This window comes from Cherax quadricarinatus, chromosome 3 (genome assembly GCF_038502225.1).
Source record: "Cherax quadricarinatus isolate ZL_2023a chromosome 3, ASM3850222v1, whole genome shotgun sequence".
NCBI classification, from domain to species: Eukaryota; Metazoa; Arthropoda; class Malacostraca; order Decapoda; family Parastacidae; genus Cherax; species Cherax quadricarinatus.
In genome coordinates, this window is record NC_091294.1 from 53,498,192 (window position 1) to 53,518,982 (window position 20,791).

A 20,791-nucleotide genomic window follows, 5' to 3' on the forward strand; every position below is an offset into this window, starting at 1 on the left:
CAGGCCCTGATCCACCGGGAGGTCTGGTCAAGGACTGGGCCGCGGGGGCGTTGACCGCCGGAACATCTTCGAGATAGACTCCAGGTAGCCTGATTAATCAATCCAGCAATCAGGAAATTTAGTCTGGGACTGGGCCGTGAGAAGGGTGACTTCAGGATTCGACTACAGGTAACCTATACGTAAATACTTGATCAACCAGGCTGTGATACATATGTGAACCAGCGGGCCGCCAGCAGCATCAGCCAGGTTGAACAGGCAAGCACCAGATAATCCTGACCCAGGACCGGGCTCCGGGGATCGGAGGTATTTCAAAGGCAACTTCCAGGGTTGTAGTATGGACTCTGGTTGGTAGGTAAGACACATAGGCAACAGTTAGGCAACTTTATTCCGAAACGTTTCGCCTACACAGTAGGCTTCTTCAGTCGAATACAGAAAGTAGGCAGGAACAGTCGAGATGTGAAAACGATGTAATCAGTCCATCACCCTTGAAGTCGTAGAATTTTGAGGTTGTCAGTCCCTCAGCCTGGAGAAGTTCAGTTCCATAGTCAGGAAGTATGGACTCTACTTGTCAGGGCAACCCCTGGGTCCGGCATGTCTCAGGGGGGTTGTTGGCGAATGCGACTGTTACATGGTCGGGATATGGGTAGTGCCCACATCTGGGTATGGGCATTGTTTAGGGTTTGGTATCATCAAGAGCCTGGGCGGAGTATTGGCTCTTCCCTGGGAGGGGTTGAAGGGTGGGGCTTTACGCGTTTGTGTTAGGGCTGTACCTCATTACCCATCCTGTACTGTGTTGGTGTTGGGGTAGGGGCAGGGCCAGTACCCAAGGCTGGGTACAACAGCACTTTTGAGAGAATGAATGAGTGGATGGTGACGTCACCATGGTGGCCACTGTTAGTACTTCTCTACCCCCACTGACTCACTCCACTACCCCCACTGACTGACTCACTCCACTACCCCCACTGACCGACTCACTCCACTACCCCCACTGACCGACTCACTCCACTACCCCCACTGACTGACTCCACTACCCCCACTGACTGACTCCACTACCCCCACTGACTGACTCACTCCACTACCCCCACTGACTGACTCACTCCACTACCCCCACTCACTGACTCCACTACCCCCACTCACTGACTCACTCCACTACCCCCACTGACTCATTCCACTATCCCCACTGACTCATTCCACTATCCCCACTGACTCCACTACCCCCACTGACTCATTCCACTATCCCCACTGACTCCACTTCCCCCACTAACTCATTCCACTACCCCCACTGACTCATTCCACTACCCCCACTGACTCCACTACCCCCACTGACTGACTCCACTACCCCCACTGACTCCACTACCCCCACTGACTGACTCACTCCACTACCCCCACTGACTGACTCACTCCACTACCCCCACTGACTGACTCACTCCACTACCCCCACTGACTGACTCTGACTCACTCCACTACCCCCACTGACTGACTCACTCCACTACCCCCACTGACCGACTCACTCCACTACCCCCACTGATTGACTCACTCCCTCCACTACCCCCACTGACTGACTCCACTACCCCCACTGACTCACTCCACTACCTCCACTGACTCACTCCACTACCTCCACTGACTCACTCCACTACCTCCACTGACTCACTCCACTACCTCCACTGACTCACTCCACTACTCCCACTGACTCCACTACCCCCACTGACTCCACTACCCCCACTGACTCCACTACCCCCACTGACTGACTCCACTACCCCCACTGACTGACTCCACTACCCCCACTGACTGACTCCACTACCCCCACTGACTCCACCACCCCTACTGACTCCACCACCCCACTGACTCCACCACCCCCACTGACTGTCTCCACTACCCCCACTGACTCCACTACCCCCACTGACTCCTCTACCCCTAGTGCTGGTAGTTCATTCTAGTGATGTTAGTCCCCTTCCCTTAGTGCTAGTAGTCCCCTTCTAGTGTCGATAGTCCCCTTCTAGTACTAATAGTCCCCATCTGGTGCTTATAGTCCCCTTTCCTTAGTGATGGTAGTCCTCTTCCCCAGTGATGGTAGTCCCCTTCCCCAGTGATGGTAGTCCCCTTCCTCAATGATGGTAGTCCCCTTTCCCTAGTGCTGGTAGTTCCCTTTCCTTAGTGCTGGTAGTCCCCTTCTCCTAGTGCTAGTAGTCCCCCTTCCCCTAGTGCTGGTAGTCCCCTTTGCCTAACGCTGGTAGTTCCTTCCCTAGTGCTGTTAGTCCCTTCCTCTAGTGCTAGTAGTTCCCTTCTAGTACTGGTATTCCCTTTCTAGTACTGCTAGTCCCCTTCTAGTGTTGGTAGCCCCTTTCTAGTGCTGGTAGTCCCCTTCTAGTACTGGTAGTCCCCTTCTAGTACTGGTAGTCCCCTTCTAGTGCTAGTAGTCCCCTTCTAGTACTGGTAGTCCCCTTCTAGTACTGATAGTCCCCTTCTACTGGTAGTCCCCTTCTAGTACTGGTAGTCCCCTTCTAGTGCTGGTAGTCCCCTTCTAGTACTGGTAGTGCCCTTCTAGTGCTGGTAGTCCCCTTCTAGTGCTGGTAGTCCACCTCTTCTAGTCCAGGTTGTCGCCCTGTCCTTGTGCTTAGTCCACCTTCCCTAGAGCTTAGTCCCCTCCCCTTTTGCAGGAAGTTCTCCCCTAGTGAGGTCGTTGCTCCCTCCACCTGCTGCTTCCCCCGTCCCTCTCGGTACCTCTCCTTCACCCCTCACCCTCCTCTCACCTCCTCCCCCTTCACGTCTTATTTTCCCCTCCTCTCCTTCACCCTCACTCCTCTCCTCACATTTGACCTTATTTTCACAAATAATGAGGACCTGGTAAGAAACATATCAAAAAAACAATTCCGATCTCCAATCGAAGTTCAGACTTACATGCACAAGGGTTCTGATCAGCAAAATGCACGTAGCTGTGAAGGTGTCTTCACCAAATACAACTTCAGCAACAAGAACATCACCTGGGACCAGGTGAACCATGTCTTAAATGAAGCATGTTGGGAAGCTATTTTAAATAACATGGATCCAAACTAGTGCCTTGAAAGGATCAACTTCCTTGCAGCTGAAGTATATTCAAGGCATATTTCCCTAAGAATGAAGAGAAGAAGTAAACTGGAGAAAGATGCTCCCTCTACAGGAGACAATGAAGAATCAGTGAGCTCCTCAAAAACGCTAGATTATCTGATATACGGAAGGAAGTGCTGACCAGGGAAGTGCAAAGTATCGAACTTAAGTTAAAGGACTCTTACAGAACCCAAGAGGAGCTAAAAACTATTAGTGAAATTGAAAGAAATTCGAAATATTTCTTATCATATTCCAAATAAAGGCAAATACCACATCTAGTATCGGGCCCTTGATCAAACAAGATGGGACTTACACTGATGACAAAGAAATGAGTGAGATATTGAAATCCCAATACGAACTCCGTGTTTAGCGAGCCACTAATCAGTTTAAAGATCGACAATCCAAATGATTTTTTCATGAATGAGCCTCAAAACTCCATCAGTGTATGGCAGATTTCCGACATTACCCTAATTCCGGATGACTATGAGAAAGCCATTGATAACATGCCCATGCACTGAGCCCCAGGCCCAGACTCCTTGAACTCTGTGTTCATTAAGAACTGCAAGAAAGAAGCCCCTTTTGCGGGCGTTAAGTATGCTATGGAGAAAGAGCCTAGACATGGGTGAAATTCCAGTCACTAAAAACAACAGATATAGCCCCACTCCATAAAGGTGGCAGCAAAGCATTAGGTAACAACTATAGACCAATAGCTCTAACGTTCCACATCATAAAAATCTTTGAAAGAGTGCCAAGATTCGCAAGTGCAAATCAGTTTGATTCCCAAAAACTGCACAATCCAGGGCAACATGGTTTCAGAGCAGGTCGCTCTTGCCTCTAGCAGCTACTGGACCACTAAGATATAAGAACATAAGAACATAAGAACGAAGGAACACTGCAGAAGGCCTACTGGCCCATGCGAGGCAGGTCCAAGTCCCTACCGGCTTAAGCCAATGCACCCAACCTAGTCAGGTCAGGTCACATTGACTTAAGGGAGGAACACGGCAACCGACCTGTTAGCACAAGCTATCAGGTCTAACTCACACCCACCCACATCTACTCATGTATTTATCCAACCTATTTTTAAAGCTACACAACGTTCTGGCCTCTATAACGGTACTTGGGAGTTTGTTCCACTCATCCACAACTCTATTACCAAACCAGTACTTTCCTATATCCCTCCTGAATCTGAATTTTTCCAACTTAAAACCATTGCTGCGAGTCCTGTCTAGGCTAGATATTTTCAGCACACTATTTACATCCCCTTTATTTATTCCTGTCTTCCACTTATAAACCTCAATCATATCCCCCCTAATTCTACGTCTTTCTAGAGAGTGCAGTTTCAGGGCCCTTAGTCTATCCTCATAGGGAAGGTTTCTGATACATGGGATCATCTTTGTCATCCTCCTTTGTACATTTTCCAGAGAATTTATATCCATTCTGTAATACGGTGACCAAAACTGTGCAGCATAATCTAAATGAGGCCTAACCAAGGATGTATAGAGTTGAAGAACAACCTGAGGACTCCTATTATTTATGCTTCTTGATATGAAGCCAAGGATTCTATTAGCTTTATTGCGAACACTTATGCACTGTTGTCTTGGTTTCAGATTACTGCTAACCAGAACTCCTAAATCTTTTTCGCAATCCGTAATATTAAGATCTACATTATTTAGTTTATATGTGGCATGGTTATTGTCCTGTCCAACATTTAGAACTTTGCATTTGTCTATATTAAACTGCATCTGCCACTTCTCCGACCACTGCATCAGTCTATTCAAATCTTCCTGGAGTGCTCGAATGTCCTCGTCAGAATGAATTCGACGGCCTATTTTGGTGTCATCGGCAAACTTGCCGATGTCGCTCTTTATGCCCTCATCTATGTCGTTTATGTAGATTGTGAACAGCAGGGGGCCCAACACTGACCCCTGTGGAACACCGCTCGTGACGCTTCCCCACTCTGATTTCTCCCCATTTATGCAAACTCTCTGCTGCCTCTTTGTCAACCATGCCTCTATCCAGGAAAAAATTTCTCCTCCTATTCCATGTGCTTTAATTTTCCTCAATAGTCTCTGATGTGGGACCCTGTCAAAAGCCTTACTGAAGTCCATATACACAATATCATATTCGTTACCATGATCTACCTCCTCAAATACCTTAGTGAAAAAAGTTAATAAATTCGTAAGGCAGGAACGTCCCTTTGTAAAACCATGCTGAGATTCGTTGATTAATTTATGCTTTTCAAGGTGGCTACGAACTGCCTCGGCAATTATTGATTCCATAAATTTTCCCACTATGGAGGTTAGGCTTATTGGTCTTGGATGCACTGGAAGAATAGCCAAATGCAGATGTAATATGCACAGATTTTGCAAAAGCCTTTGACAAATGCGATCATGGCGTAATAGTGCACAAAATGCGTGCTAAAGGAATAATTGGCAAAGTGGGAGATGGATCTTCTTCTTTCTAACCAATCAAACAGAGAGTAGTGGTAAACAGAGTTAAATCGGAAGCTTCCATAATGAAAGGCTCTGTTCCACAAGGCACAGTACTCGCCCCCATCCTGTTCCTCATCCTCATATCAGACATAGAGATGTAATCCACAGCACCCTGTCATCATTTGCTGACGATACTGTGATCTGCATGAGACTGTCATCTATTGAAGACATGATTAACCTCCAGGAAGATGTAAACCAATATTTCTAATGGGCAACGGAAAACTATTATGTTCAATGAAGACAAATTCCAACTACTCCGTTATGGAAAACTGGAGGAGATAATAACTAGAACTAAGTATAGTACAAATTCTGATTAAACAATAGAGCAAAAAAATAATGTGAGGAACCTGGGAGTGGTATTGTCTGAGGATCTCGCTTTCAAGGACCACAACAGTGCCGTGATCACAACTACAAAGAAAATGATAGGATGGATAATGAGAATGTTCTAATTAAATGCCAAACCACCGATGACCCCTTTCAAATTACTTGTTCTCTCTAGGCTGGAATACTGCTGTACACTAACATCTCCATTCAAAGAAGGTGAAATTGCAGATCTAGAGAGTGTACAGAGAACCTTTACTGCACATATCAATTCCATTAAAAACCTCAACTACTGGGAACGCCTGGAAGCACTTGTACTCGCTGGAACGCAGGCAAGAGAGAGATCATAATCTAGAATGTGAAAATCTTAGAATTAGTCCCGAATGCACACACAAATCACTCCTTACGAAATTACCAATAGGCCTCTGGCTGCCTTCAAATGGGAGCTGGACAGATACTTAAAGTCGGTGCCAGATCAGCCAGGTTGTGGTTCATACATTGGACTATGTGCGGCCAGCAGTAACAGCCTGGTTACTCAGGCCTTGATGCACCAAGAGAGCTGGTTGTGGACCGGGCCGCGGGGGCGTTGATCCCCGGAATACCTTCCAGGTAGACTCCAGGTAGTACAGAGTCAGGATAGAAAGAGGGAGCTAAAAAGTCATAAATAATATTGAGAAAGATACAAAATACTTTCTATAAGCAAAATCATGGTCAAAAAGTCTACCGAGTTTTCTATTACATGAGATGGGACGTACACCGACGACAACAAAGAAACAAGTGAAATACTCAAGTCACGAACGACTCAGTGTTCAGTGAGCCACTGACCGGCCATAATATTGAAGACCATAAGTACTTCTTGAATGAAACACACAAGGCTGTAGACATCTCCCTAAGCTATGAATAACCCAACTTAACTCTGAAGAAGACTGATTGTATGCCCATGCATTTCGCCCCAGGCCCACACTCATGAACTCGATATGACTCACGAAATCGTAATGACACGATTGCAAACAAACCATACCCCGGCCGGGATTGAACCCGCGGTCAGAGAATCTCAAAACTTCAGCCCGTCGTTTGTTTGCAATCGTGTCATTACGATTTCGTGAGTCGTGTTGACGGCAGTGAAGGGACTTGAGCTAGAGTTCATCACGGCCACGCTAGCTGGAGATTCGTCTGTAAAAACTTGCATTTGTGGTCACAGTGGTGCCTGTGCTAACCTTCCTATGGTGTAGAAATATACCTAGTTGGACGAATCTTATTGTGGCTAGCTGGTCTAGTGGCTAACGCGACGGGCTGGAGTTTTGAGACTCTCTGACCGCGGGTTCAATCCCGGCCGGGGTATGGTTTATGATCTCGATATTCGTCAAGAATTACAAGAAACCCTTATCCCGTGCCTTAAATATTCTATGGAGAGAAAAGTCTAGACACTAGTCATCCCACTCCGCAAAGGTAGTAATATAGCAATAGCAGAAAACTACAGACCAAGAGCCCTAACATCCCGCATTATGAAGATTTTTTTTTTTTACACAGAGTTTGACAATGTTAGGTTAAGAATCCCTAGCTTTATTGACTAGCTATTTACAGGTTAAGGATTCCTAACTTTATAGACAAGCTAAGAGCTGTTACCTACATCAGCTCAATTGAAAGCATTTTAATTGTTATGAAACATACAAGTAGGGAACAGGATGAAGTTGGAGCCATCTGTGGGCCAGCATTTTCATCTGATCAACTGACTTTATCTCGTTGACATCATAATGTACGAATGTGTACCATATTCAGCCATCCTGGGGATAAATGATCTCAGATGAAGTGATGTTCTGGAGAAAGATACAGCCATAGTGAAGTTGCTGCTTTCTGCCCGTCTTGTGGTATAAAAGCTTACTTCACGCTGTCCTCGAAGTAGATCCAAGTGTGATACTTTGACAGTATTGGCCTTGTACATAACAGTAAGGCCACCCACATCCCTCATGTGTTAAAGGCTCTGCTGAAATGACAGATCTATCCAGGATTGGTCCAGGCGAGAGATGAGAGGTCTTGCTCTGTTCTCTACTCTGTCAAGCAGTCCCAGATGAGAAGGGGGGGGGGGGCAGGTGAACCAAGAAAGTGGAGCATGCTCAAGGTGTGAGCGTACTTGTGCCTTGTACAAAATCTTGCAACCCCTGCTGTCGAGCAGATGCAAGATACGGCGAAGTGCTGTAAGCTTCCTGGCTGCCTTGTGCAAGATTTACAACGTAGTTTTTCATGGTCAGTTTGGAGTCAGATTTCACCCCAAGGATATCAACTTCTTCCCCAGGTGCCAACACCCTCCCATTCATCTTTGAAAAGGTCTTAAGAAGCAAGATTACCAATTGCTTAGAATGACAGCAGTTCCACAATCCAGGTCAACATGAATTGAAAAGTGATTGCTCCTGCCTTTTGCAGGAACATGGAACATCACATGGTCTTGGATGCTCATGAAGACAGAGAGACAGACAAAATGCAGATGTATACATTGACTTTGCCAAAGCCTCTAATAAGTAGGACCATGAGGTAATTGCAAACAAAATGCATGCAAAAGTAATAACTGGGAAGGTGGACAGATGGATTTTTAACTTCCTCACAAACAGAACCCAAAGAGTAATATAGTAAAGGGAGTAAAATCATGGGCTGTTACAGTGAAACTTTCTGTCCACCAAGCCCCGGTACTCGCTCCACTTTTCTTCCCCATTCTCATTTCTAACAGACAAGGACATCAGTCATAGCACTGTGTCATCCTTTGCAGGCGATCATGGAATCGGCATGAAAGTGGCATCCATAGAAGACACAGCGAGCCTCGAAGCTGATATAAACAAAGTCTTCCAGTGAGGATAAATTTCAGTTATTACGCCATGTAAGAAGGGATGAAATAACAGTATCATAGTACAAGGCAAACTTAAACTACTCAATAGAATGTAAGTTAAATGTGAGAGACAGAAATGTTGTCATAAGATTTCACATTCAAAGTGCACAACATTGTTATCGCAACTGCAAGAAAATTGAGAGATTCAATAACTAGAACATTCAAAACAATGGTGATATTCTTCAGGTCACTTGTTCTCTCTAGGCTGGAATATTGCTGTGTTATAATGGCCTTTTTCAAGACAGACAAAATTGCTGAGCTGGAGAATGTAAAGAGAACCTTCACAGCTCTATTAAACTCAGTCTGGCATGTATATTAATAACTGGGAGTGTTTAAAGCCCTTAGAACTGTACCCCTTAGTAGGTACCTGAGAAAGATGCGTCATAATCTACATCTGGAAGATACTGGAGGGTTTGGGTCTAAACTTGCACACTGAAATTACTGCTTATGAATAACAGAGGCTTGGTAGATAGTGCAGGATACCTCCAATGAGAAGCAGGGCAGCGATGAATACACAGAACTCAGTAAGTATTAAGGGACCAAGACTCTTCACTGCTCTTCCTTTATGCATAAGGGAGGATTACAAACAAGCCCCTTAGTTATCAACCGGGTTGTGGGGCATATGTTGGACTACGGGCGGTGGGCATTAACAGCTTGACCAATCAGGTCAGCAACCAGGAGGCCTGGTCTGGGACCGGGCAGCGGGGGCTGTTCCACCTTCGCTCATCACCTCTCCCTTTTACTCTCCACCTCTCCCTTTCACTCACCCCCTCCTTCCCTCGTCACCCCCCCCCTTCCCTCGTCACCCCCCCCCTTCCCTCGTCACCCTCTCCTTCCCCCATCACCCTCTCCTTCCCCCATCACCCTCTCCTTCCCCCATCACCCTCTCCTTCCCCCATCACCCTCTCCTTCCCCGTCACCCTCTCCTTCCCCGTCACCCTCTCCTTCCCCCGTCACCCTCTTCTTCCCTCGTCACCCTCTTCTTCCCTCGTCACCCTCTCCTTCCCTCGTCTCCCTTCCCTGGTCTGTTCTTCCTCTTTTCCTCTCTCTTGAACCATACACTACCAACAAAATTTGGTTTATTAGTGACCTTACTATGACGACGAAATATTAACATCTTGGTACTGCTAAAAACAGGGAGCAAGTGGAGTTGGCCTGTTATGTCAGAGTCGCTCATTTTCACAGAGGTATTCTGTTCTGTGCTAGATTCACGGGTATAATCGCCCGGCCTTGGCTCCCTTTCGCAGGGGTGTCTCAGACCAATGTCTGCCATGGGAGGAAGGTACAAGTACCTCCTTGTCTTCTGGGACCAGCTGTCCCCAGGCCTAACCCCATTCCCCGCACCTATGGGACTTGAAGGGAGAAGCTAGGCACCTTGGGCTGCCACAAACCCTGCCCACACGGCGCGAATGGTGAGGCAGCTGCATAGCAGCATACGATGTCTGGAGGTGCAAAGGCAGCAGACACTACAGGATCCTTTTAGAGCCACATCCCATCTTTGGGCCGAAACCCGAGAGCTGAGGAAGCTCAAGAATGCCTCTTGCTGTGAGTGTTACTGCTACTACTACCAATGATACAGTTAAAACTTTTGCCGTAAAAAAATGAGAAATAAAACCTAGTATTCTTTCTGGTTGTATATAACCTGCCAGACACACACCACTCCCAAACTAATAACTTTCCCATCATTTATAAAAAGGTGGACTGGTAAGCCAGCAGTCAGATGACCAAAAGCTCCAGCTGTGGGTCATCATATTACTTAAGACCCGCATCAGGAAGCACATATCCTGTTTCCTGACAAACATACCTACCTACCACCTCCTAACAGCTCAAGGAACAGCTATCGGAAATTGAATACTGACCAATATTCATCTCTTAATGCAGCAAATAGTGTAATAACATATAATCTCGGGAGACAGCACAGAGGAAAATTCCCACAGAAATGAAGTCTTCAAAGTGCAATAAATTCTCCTTTAGAGAGCAAATAGTGGAGACGACAAGACTGGAAGGTACCCTTGACTTTATATTCACGATTGATGATCTGGTACGTAATACAAATACGTCGAAGTTCAGACCTGCATGCACGTGAGTCCTGACCATGAGAGTTTTTTCACTAAATTCTACTTTAACAACAAGAATATCAACTGAGATCAAATAAATCATGTCCGTACACAATGCACACATGCCCTTAATGAAACATGCTGGGAAGATATTTTAAATAACAAATAACATAGATCCAAACCCATGTCTAGAAAGGATCAACTCTGTGGCATTAGAATTATGCTCAGTCACTCAGCGCTAAGGAAAAGATGGAGAGAGAGAGAGAGAAATCAAATGAAAATGCTGGCCCACAGATGGCTCCATCGTCATCCTGTTCCCTACCTGTATGTCTCATAACAAAAATGCTCTCAAATGAGCTGATGTAAGTAACAGCTCTTAGCTTGTCAATAAAGTTAAGAGTCCTTAACCTGTAAATAGCTTGTCAATAAAGCTAGGGATCATTAACCTAACCTTGTCAAACCCTGTGTAAAAAACGGGGATGGGGGGGGAGTGGGAGAGAAGGAAAAGCTCCCTCTGCAAGCGAGTACGAAGAATCACAAGACTTCTGATGGATTTTTAGATTATCTGAAGTGAGGAGGGAAACACTGGCTAGATAAATAGAAGATAATGAATATAAATGAATGGTACTTGAAATTGCAAGAAATCCAAAATATTTCTTTTCAAATGCCAAATCGAGGGCAAAATCTTCATCCAGAAATGGGCCCTTGTTCAAACAGGATGGAACCTACATTGATGTTAGCAAAGAAATGAGTGAAATAATGAAGTCTCAGTATAACTATGTTGAAGAATAGTCACAATACTGTACATAATACTATACCATACAGTACACAATACATATACTGGGGAGATTAAGGCAGCACATATACTGGGGAGGTTAACCTTTGATATACTTTTTAAGAGTTTCGATTTTTTTTATCTCTTAGTGTACTCACGGCCCCCTGCTTTTCATTGGGGGATCTTTTTCACCTCTGATATCTCTGCTGCCATGAACAGGATCATCAACACTGAGCAGTATTTTAAATGAGAGAACACAAGCAAAATTCTAAAAGACCAGTATGAGTCGGTGTTCAGGAACCCACTAGATGAAAGCAGGGTAGAGAATGTACAGACATTTTTAATTCCATCTGAAGGCCGCTCAGACCAACTATCATTACTGATCCCATAGAATTCGGAAAAGAAATTGAAAACATTCCCACTCACTCATCACCTGGATCATTATTTATGAAATTCCTTAATTATAAAAAAAAATGCAAAGTAGCACTAGCAAGAACCCTCAGTATTGTTTGGAGAAAGAGCTTTGATCTGCACCAGAGACCTTGAAGAATGCAGATATAGTTCCTTTGCATAAGGGAGGTACTAGAGCACTAGCCAAAAATTACAGACCAGTAGCCCTAACATTCCAAATAAAAATCTTCGAAAGAGTCAGGATATGCCAAATTACAAACTCTATGGAACTGCATAATCTGCATAACCCAAGTCAGCACAGTTTTAAAACCAGATAATTGTGCCTGCCATTGTTGCTGAACCACTAAAACAGAATTACGGAGGTGTTGAAAAAAACGTAACACAGATGTGATATACGCAGATTTTGCAAAAAAAAAAAAAAAAAAAAAACATTTGACCAGTCCGATCACGGGGTGATTACACACAAAATAAGTGCCATAGGCATAATGGAAAAGTAGGCAGATAGATTTTCAGGTTGCTAGCACTGAATGCAAATAATAATAAACATAGCAAAATCGAGAATTAGTGAAGTAAAATGCTCAATACCCCAAGGCACTGTCCTGGCACCTGCTGTTTCTTATCCTTATAGTAGACATAGATGAAAACACCTCTTACAGTTTTGTATCATTTGCAGATGACACTAAAATAAGCATGAAAGTCACTACGGTACAAGACACTGAAAAAATTACTAGCCACTCGCAGTCTGTCATAAAAAAAAAACCCGGCTGGTCAGGCACTGATTTTTAGTATCCATCCATCTCTTTGAAGACAGGGGTCTGTTGGTAATCCTCCTTATGTATGATGGGAGGCTCCTGACACTGTTTTCTCTTATTGTACTCACAGCACCCTTGCTTTTCATTGTGTGAATGTTTCACCATCTGCTGAGTCTTTTGCTTTCTTTGGGAGTAATTTCTGTGTGCAGATTTGGGACCCGTTCTTTAGGATTTTCCAGGTGTAAATAATATTGTACCTTTTTCACCTGCACTCTGAGAAGTACAGGTCTAGGGCCTTCAATCGCCCCAAGTAATCATAATGCTTTACTGACCTTTTATGTGCAGTGAAGTGCCTCTGTACATTGTCTAGATCTGTAGTTGTACCTGTCTTAAGAGGGGCTGTTAGTGTACATGAGTATTCCAGCCTAGATAAAACTGCCACATCCTTGTTCTGAAGGTTCCCATCCCTTGTTCTGAAGGTTCTCATTATCCAGCTTATTATTTTCCTTGCAGTTGTAATAGTGACACTGTTGTGATCCTTGAAGGTGAGATACTTTGACATTATCACTTCTAAGTTCTTCACATTAGTTTTTCGCTCTGTTGTGTTTTTAGAATTTGTCTTATACTCTGTTATAGCTTTTAATTCCTTGAGTTTTTCATAATGGAGTAGCTGGAATTTATCCTCATTGAACATTATATTTTCTGCAGTCCATTAGAAGACTTGATTTATATCCACTTGAAGATTTACAGTGTTCTCAGTGGATGACACTCATGCAAATTCTAGTATAGAGTACAAAAGAATTCATGGTGCTATGGTTTACATCCCCGTCTATGTCAGATATGAGAAGGAGAACAAGGATGGGGGCAAGTGCTGTAGCTTGTGGAACAGAGCTTTTTCACTGTAGCAGCCTCTTGACTTATCTCTGTTTACTATTACTTTTTTTGTTCTCTTGGATAAAATTTAAAAGGCCATTTGCCCATTTTTCTTAATGTGCATTTTGTGAGCTATTACACCATAATCACATCTGCATTCCGTTTCTCCTCTGCATCGAAGATCATGCCATAGTTGTCCAATAATTGTGAGAGGCAGGATAAACCTGCTCTGAACCCATGCTGCCCTGTCTTGAGCGATTGATGGGTATCCAGGTGGTTGGCGATCTTGCTTCTTAGAGCCCTTTAAAAGATTTTTATGTTGGGGAACTTGAGAGCTATCGGTCTATAATTCTTTGCTATTACATTACTGACACCTTTGTGTTGTAGGGCAAAATCCGTCGTTTTTAGAAACTGTCGGATGACTCCTGTGTTAAGACTCCCTCTTCTTGATAGTAGTTTCTTGCATTTCTTCATGAACACGGAGTTCCACGAGTCTGGGCCTGGGGCAGAGTGCATGGACATGTTGTCAGTGATTTTTTTAAGTCCAGTGGTGTTAGGGCTATGTCAAATTTTAGATGTTGACAAGACTTTGAGTCTTATTCATAAAAAGTTCATTTGAATTGTCTGTCTTGAGTCCGATTAACGGCTTAATAAAGACAGAGTCATATTAGGACTTCAGTTTCTCACTCATTTTGTTGCTGTCATCAATGTAAGGGCCTAATACTGGATGTGGTTTTTGTCTTGTTTCTGGTATATGAAAAGAAATATTTGGGATTTCTTTCAATTTCATATATGGTTTTTGGATCCTGTGTTTCCCTGGTTCTTAGGATTCGTTTAATTTAAGTACAGTATTTTCTATTTCCCATTTCCTTTTTTTCACATTTTGGATAGTCTATTTCCCTTGAGACGCTCTGTGATTCTTCATCTTCGCCTGTATAGGGAGCGTCTTTCTAGTTTACATCTTCTCTTCCCTCAGTGGAACGTGCGTTGAGTATACTTAAGCTGCCACAGTGTTAATCCTTTCTCGTTGTTAAAGTTAAATTTGGTGAAGGTACCTTTATAACAGTTTTCATTTTGCTGGTCAGGGCCCCTGGGCATCCAGGTTTCAACTTCTGTTAGATTGTCATCTGAACTTTGTCTTTGATACTGTTATATTTCATATTTGTGAAAAAAATATGGGCAAATATATTTTCCAGTCTTGTTGGCTCCACCATTTCTGAAGAGATTGAACATCTCATTTGTGAGAGAATTTTCATCAGAGCCGCCTCCTGGGATTAACTCTGCTCAGACAAGATGGGACTTAACGCAGATGACAACGAAGAAATTAGTGAGATACTGAAATCTCAATACGACTCTTGTGTTTAGCGAGCCACTAATCAGTCTGAAGATCGACAATCCAAAAGATTTTTTTCATTAAAGAACTTCAAAACTCCAACAATGTATGCCAGATTTTCGACATTACCCTAACTCCGATAGACTCTGATAAAGCCATTGATGACATGCCCATGCACTCAGCCCCAGGCCCAGACTCGTGGAACTCTGTGTTCATTAAGAACTGCAAAAACCCCCTTTCGCGTGCCCTAAGTATTCTATGGAGAAGGTGCTTAGACATGGGTGAAATTCCACTCACTTAAAACACCATAAAGGTGGCAACAAAGCATTAGCTAAGAATTATAGACCAATAGCTCTAACGTCCCACGTCATAAAAATCTTTGAAAGAGTGGCGAGAAGCATAATTGCATACCACTTGAATTCTCCAAAACTGCACAATCCAGGGAATATGGGCTCAGAGCAGGTCGCTCCTGCCTCTCGCAACTACTGGATGCACTGGAAGAAAAACAGAATGCAGATGTAATATACACAGACTTTGCAAGCCTTTGATAAGTGTGATCATGGCGTAATAGTGCACAAAATGCGTGCTAAAGGAGTAAGTGGCAAAAATGGGGATACGGATTTTCAACTTTCTAACCAATCGAACACAAAGAGTAGTGGCCAACAGAGTTAAATCGGAAGCTGCCGTAGTGAAAAGCTCTGTTCCACAAAGCACAGTACTCGCCTCCATCCTGTTCCTCATCCATATCAGACATAGATTCAGATGTAATCCACAGCACTGTGTCATTCTCTGCAGACTATACTGGGATCTTCGTGAGACTATCATCTGTTGAGGACCTTTTTAACCTCCAAGAAGATATAAACGTAGTTTTCCAATGGGAATGGAAAAACAAATATGATGTTCAATGAAGACAAATTCCAGCTACTCCGTTATGGAAAACTGGTGAAAATAATTAGAACCGAGTACTACAAATTCTGTGAGGGACCTGGGAGTGGTAATGTCTGAGGATCTCACTTTCAAGGATCACAACAGTGCCACGATCGCAACTGCTAATAAAATGATAGGATGGATAATGAGAATGTTCAAAACAAGAGATGCCAAGCCAATGATGATCCTTTTCAAATCACTTGTCCTCTCTAGGCTGGAATATTGCTGCAAATTAACATCTCCATTCAAAGCAGGTGAAAATGCAGATCTAGAGAGTGTACAGAAAACCTTTACTGAACATACAAGTTCCGTCAAACACCTCAACTACAGGGAACGCTTGGAAGCACTTGATTTGTACTCGTTGGAACGCAGGCAAGGGAGATGTATCATAATCTACATTCTGAAAATCCTAGAAGGAATGGTCCCGAATCTGCACATACAAATCACTCCCCTCGAAACACTTGGCAGGCGATGCAAAATATCCCCAATGAAAAGTAGGGGCGCCATTGGTACACTAAGAGAAAACACCATAAGTCTCCAGGGCCCAAGACTGTTCAACAGCCTCCCACCAGGAATAAAGGGAATTACCAATAGGCCCCTGGCTGCCTTCAGGAGGAAGCTGGACAGATACTTAAAGTTGGTGCCGGATCAACCGGGCTGTGGTTCATACGTTGGACTATGTGCGGCCAGCAGTAACAGCCTGGTTGATCAGGCCCTGATCCACCGAGAGGCCTGGTTGTGGACCGGGCCGCGGGGGCGTTGACCCCCGGAATACCTCCCGGTAGATATATTCAATGTTCTTCCATTTTAAATATCTTAAATTGAAATCGCAAAGCATGAAGATGTTTAGGGCTGAGGTTGGAAGATTTTCAAGAGAGTCATCAATTTTTATTAGTTGTTTCTTGAACTGTTGGAATGTTGCGTCTGGCGGTTTATTTACAACCTCATTGACCAGGTTTTGGTTCTCAGTCTTGACTACTAAAACTAACTACATCAGTTGTGTAGTATAGTAACTGTGTTCAGATGTGTGACAATTTGAGATATATTCCAACCATTCCTTGTTGCCTGCTCTTTCTGTCACATGTAAATAAGTGAGCAGGGGAGAACATGACGTTCAATAGTGATTAGTTCCAGCTACTTAGGTATGGGAAGAATAAAGAACTCAAAAGGGACAATGTATACAAAACTCAAAAGGGTTATCAAATAGAATGAAAGAAATATGTGAAGGGTTTGGGAATAGTTATGTCAGCTGATCTTTTTTTCAGAGAACATAAGACCCAAGGTCTTGGCAGCTAAGAGGATGTAAAGTAAAAGGACACAAGTGCAACTAATGTGACATTTTATTGTGGCAACGTTTCACTCTCCAGGCTTGATAAAGCTCCTGGAGAGCGAAACGTTGCCACAATAAAATGTCACATTAGTTGCACTTGTGTCCTTTTACTTTACATATTGTCGGTAATTCTACCAACTTTATTACAGCCAAGAGGATGATGAGGTGGATAATGAGAACTTTCACAACAAAGGTGACACTTTTGAAATCACTTCCGCTCTCTCATTTGGATTATTGCTCAGTATTGACGGCTTTGTCTGAGGCAGGAGAAATATGAGAGCTGGAAAGGATACAGAGATTATTTACGGCCTGCGTAGAGCCAATAAGAACATAAGAATGTAGGAACACTGCAGAAGGCCTACTGGCCCATACGAGGCAGGTCCTTATCAAAACGACATCTACCTAAAGCTACTCAAGAAATAACTCCCGTACCCCTTAACACCAATCAAACCCAGCCCCTCCAACTCATATATTTGTCCAGTCTCTTCTTAAAGCTACCCAAGGTCCTAGCCTCTATCACCCCACTGGGAAGACTGTTCCACGCATCTACAACTCTGTTAGAAAACCAGTACTTACCTATGTCCTTTCTAAATCTAAATTTATCCAACTTAAATCCATTATTCCTGGTTCTTACCTGGTTCGACACCCTCAGTACTTTATTAATGTCTCCCTTGTTTATGCCCGTCATCCACTTATACACTTCAATGATATCTCCCCTCATTCTACGCCTCTCCAGAGAGTGGAGATTTAAGGCTTTAAGTCTATCTTCATACGGGAGGTTCTTTACACAGTAAATCATTTTAGTCATTCTTCTCTGTATGTTCTCTAATGAGTCTATGTCCATCCTGTAGTAAGGGGACCAAAACTGAGCAGCATAATCTAAATGAGGCCTCACTAGTGATGTATAGAGCTGTAAAATAACTTTTGGACTTCTGTTACTTATACTTCTTGAGATAAATCCAAGTAATCTGTTGGCCTTGTTGCGCACACTGAGGCACTGCTGTCTTGGCTTTAGATTTCTGCTTACCATGACTCCCAAGTCTTTTTCACATTCTGTATGACCAAGCTCTACTTCACCTAGATTATAGCTTCGAGGGTTATTTTCATTACCAAGGGCAAGTACCTTACACTTATCCACATTAAACTTCATCTGCCATTTTTCAGACCAAGACATTAATTTGTTCAAATCGTCCTGGAGTTCATTGATATCCTCCTCAGAGTGAATTATACGGCCTAGCTTTGTATCATCAGCAAACTTACTCATGTCACTAGTAATCCCTTCATCAAGGTCATTAATGTAAATTATGAACAAGAGAGGGCCTAAAACTGATCCTTGTGGAACACCACTAGTGACTAATCCCCATTCAGATTTCACTCCATTAATGGTAACTCTGCTTTCTATTGGTAAGCCATGCCTCAATCCATGCTAGAACTTTACCTCTTATACCATGAGCTGCCACTTTTCTTAAGAGTCTCTTGTGAGGTACTCTGTCGAAGGCTTTACTAAAATCCAAATAAACAATATCATATTCCTTATCACTGTCAACTGCCTCAAATGTTCTATTGAAGAACGTCAGTAAGTTTGCCAGGCAGGAACGATCTCTCATGAATCCATGCTGAGATTCATTTATCAAGTTATGCTCTTCAAGGTGACTTCTGATAATGTCAGCTATAATTGATTCTAATAACTTGCCCACTATAGATGTCAGGCTTATTGGACGGTAATTTGAAGGAGTGGACTTATCCCCTGATTTGAATATAGGAACCACATTAGCCATCTTCCACAACTCTGGCACAACACTGGTAAGGATGGACGCATTGAATACACTCGTTAATGGCTGACTAAGCTCCATCTTGCATTCCTTAAGTACCCTTGAAAACAACTCATCGGGTCCCGGGGACTTATTTTGTTTCAGTTTGTCTATCTGTTTAATAACCATGTCCCTCGTGACAGTAATATTAGTTAACTTAAATTCATCAGGAACTAAATAATTGTTAATTACTGGAATCTCATTTACATCTTCCTGTGTAAAAACTGACAAAAAATAGTCATTAAATAAGGAACACATTTCCAGTTCATTATCCGTCAGCTGTCCATTCCCAGATTTCAGAGGTCCTACTTTTTCCTTCACCTTCGTCCTATACACTTGAAAGAACCCCTTTGGATTAGTCTTTGATTCATTAGCAACTCTAATTTCATAGTCACGTTTAGCCTTTCTAATCGCCTTTTTTACTTCTCTTTTAAGCTGAACATATTGGTCAGTAAGGTTAACCTCTCCTCTTCTGATGCGCCTATAAATTCCCCTTTTCTCCCCTAATAGATGCTTTAGCCTCCTGTTAACCCATTTGGGATCGTTATTATTAGACCTAATTTCTCTCTGGGGAATGTATATACTCTGGGCACTGTGTACATTATTAACAAAACAATCATAAAAGCAGATCCCTTCATATTCATAAGTATGATTATCGTCAATAAAATCATTAGCTAGATAACCCCAATCAAGATTAGACAGATGTTCCCTAAGTCCATTATAATCGGCAGAACGAAAATCAGGGATTTTTACTGTATTATCATTATTCTTGCATTCCCAATTAATGCTAAAGGATTTGTGATCACTTGCGCCAAGCTCTTCAGTGATCTCCAGATTATTCACGAGTGTTTCCTTATTTGACAAGACTAGGTCTAGCAAATTATTACCCCTTGTAGGCTCAGTTACACTCTGTTTCAGAAAACAGTCCTGAACTGTTTCCATGAAGTCACTGGACTCTAGATTACCTGTCAAAGAATTCCAGTCAATTTGACTAAAGTTAAAGTCCCCTACTATGACTATGTTACTGTGTCCAGAAGCCCTAACAATTTCGTCCCAAAGAAGTCTCCCTCTATCCTGATCCAAGCCTGGAGGTCGGTATATTACACCTAGAATTAGTTTTTCTTGACCCTCCACGAACTCTACCCAAACAGACTCTGTTACTGCTCCATCTATTTTTATACCTGTTTTTATGCAACAATTAATATTTTCTCGAACATACAATGCAACTCCTCCCCCCTTCCCATTACATCTATCCACATTGAACAACTTAAATCCCTGAATATTACACTCAGCAGTCATATCCCGACTCTTTAAATCATACCACGTTTCAGTTAATGCAATGATATCAAAGTTCCCAGCACATGCTACCAAACGTAGTTCATTAATTTTATTTCTTGCACTTCGACTGTTAGCATAAAATACCATCATATGTTTTTTCTTCTGCACTTTTTCCTATTCATCTTTGTTTTTACACAATTTCTGAAATTATCATTACCCAGAGTTACTCCATGACAGTTACTATTAAGATTCTTAATATCAGAGCATAAGTCAATATATCCATACTCATTATTAATCATTTTTAAACCCATACCTCTAACTAATCCTAGTTTAAAGTCCTAACAACCCCCTCAACTGAGTTAGCAAGAAAACCCACACCTGCCCTGGATAAGTGAACCCCATCCCTGGCATACATGTCATTTCGGCCATAGAAGTTGTCCCAGTTGTCAATGAATGGTACTGCATTATC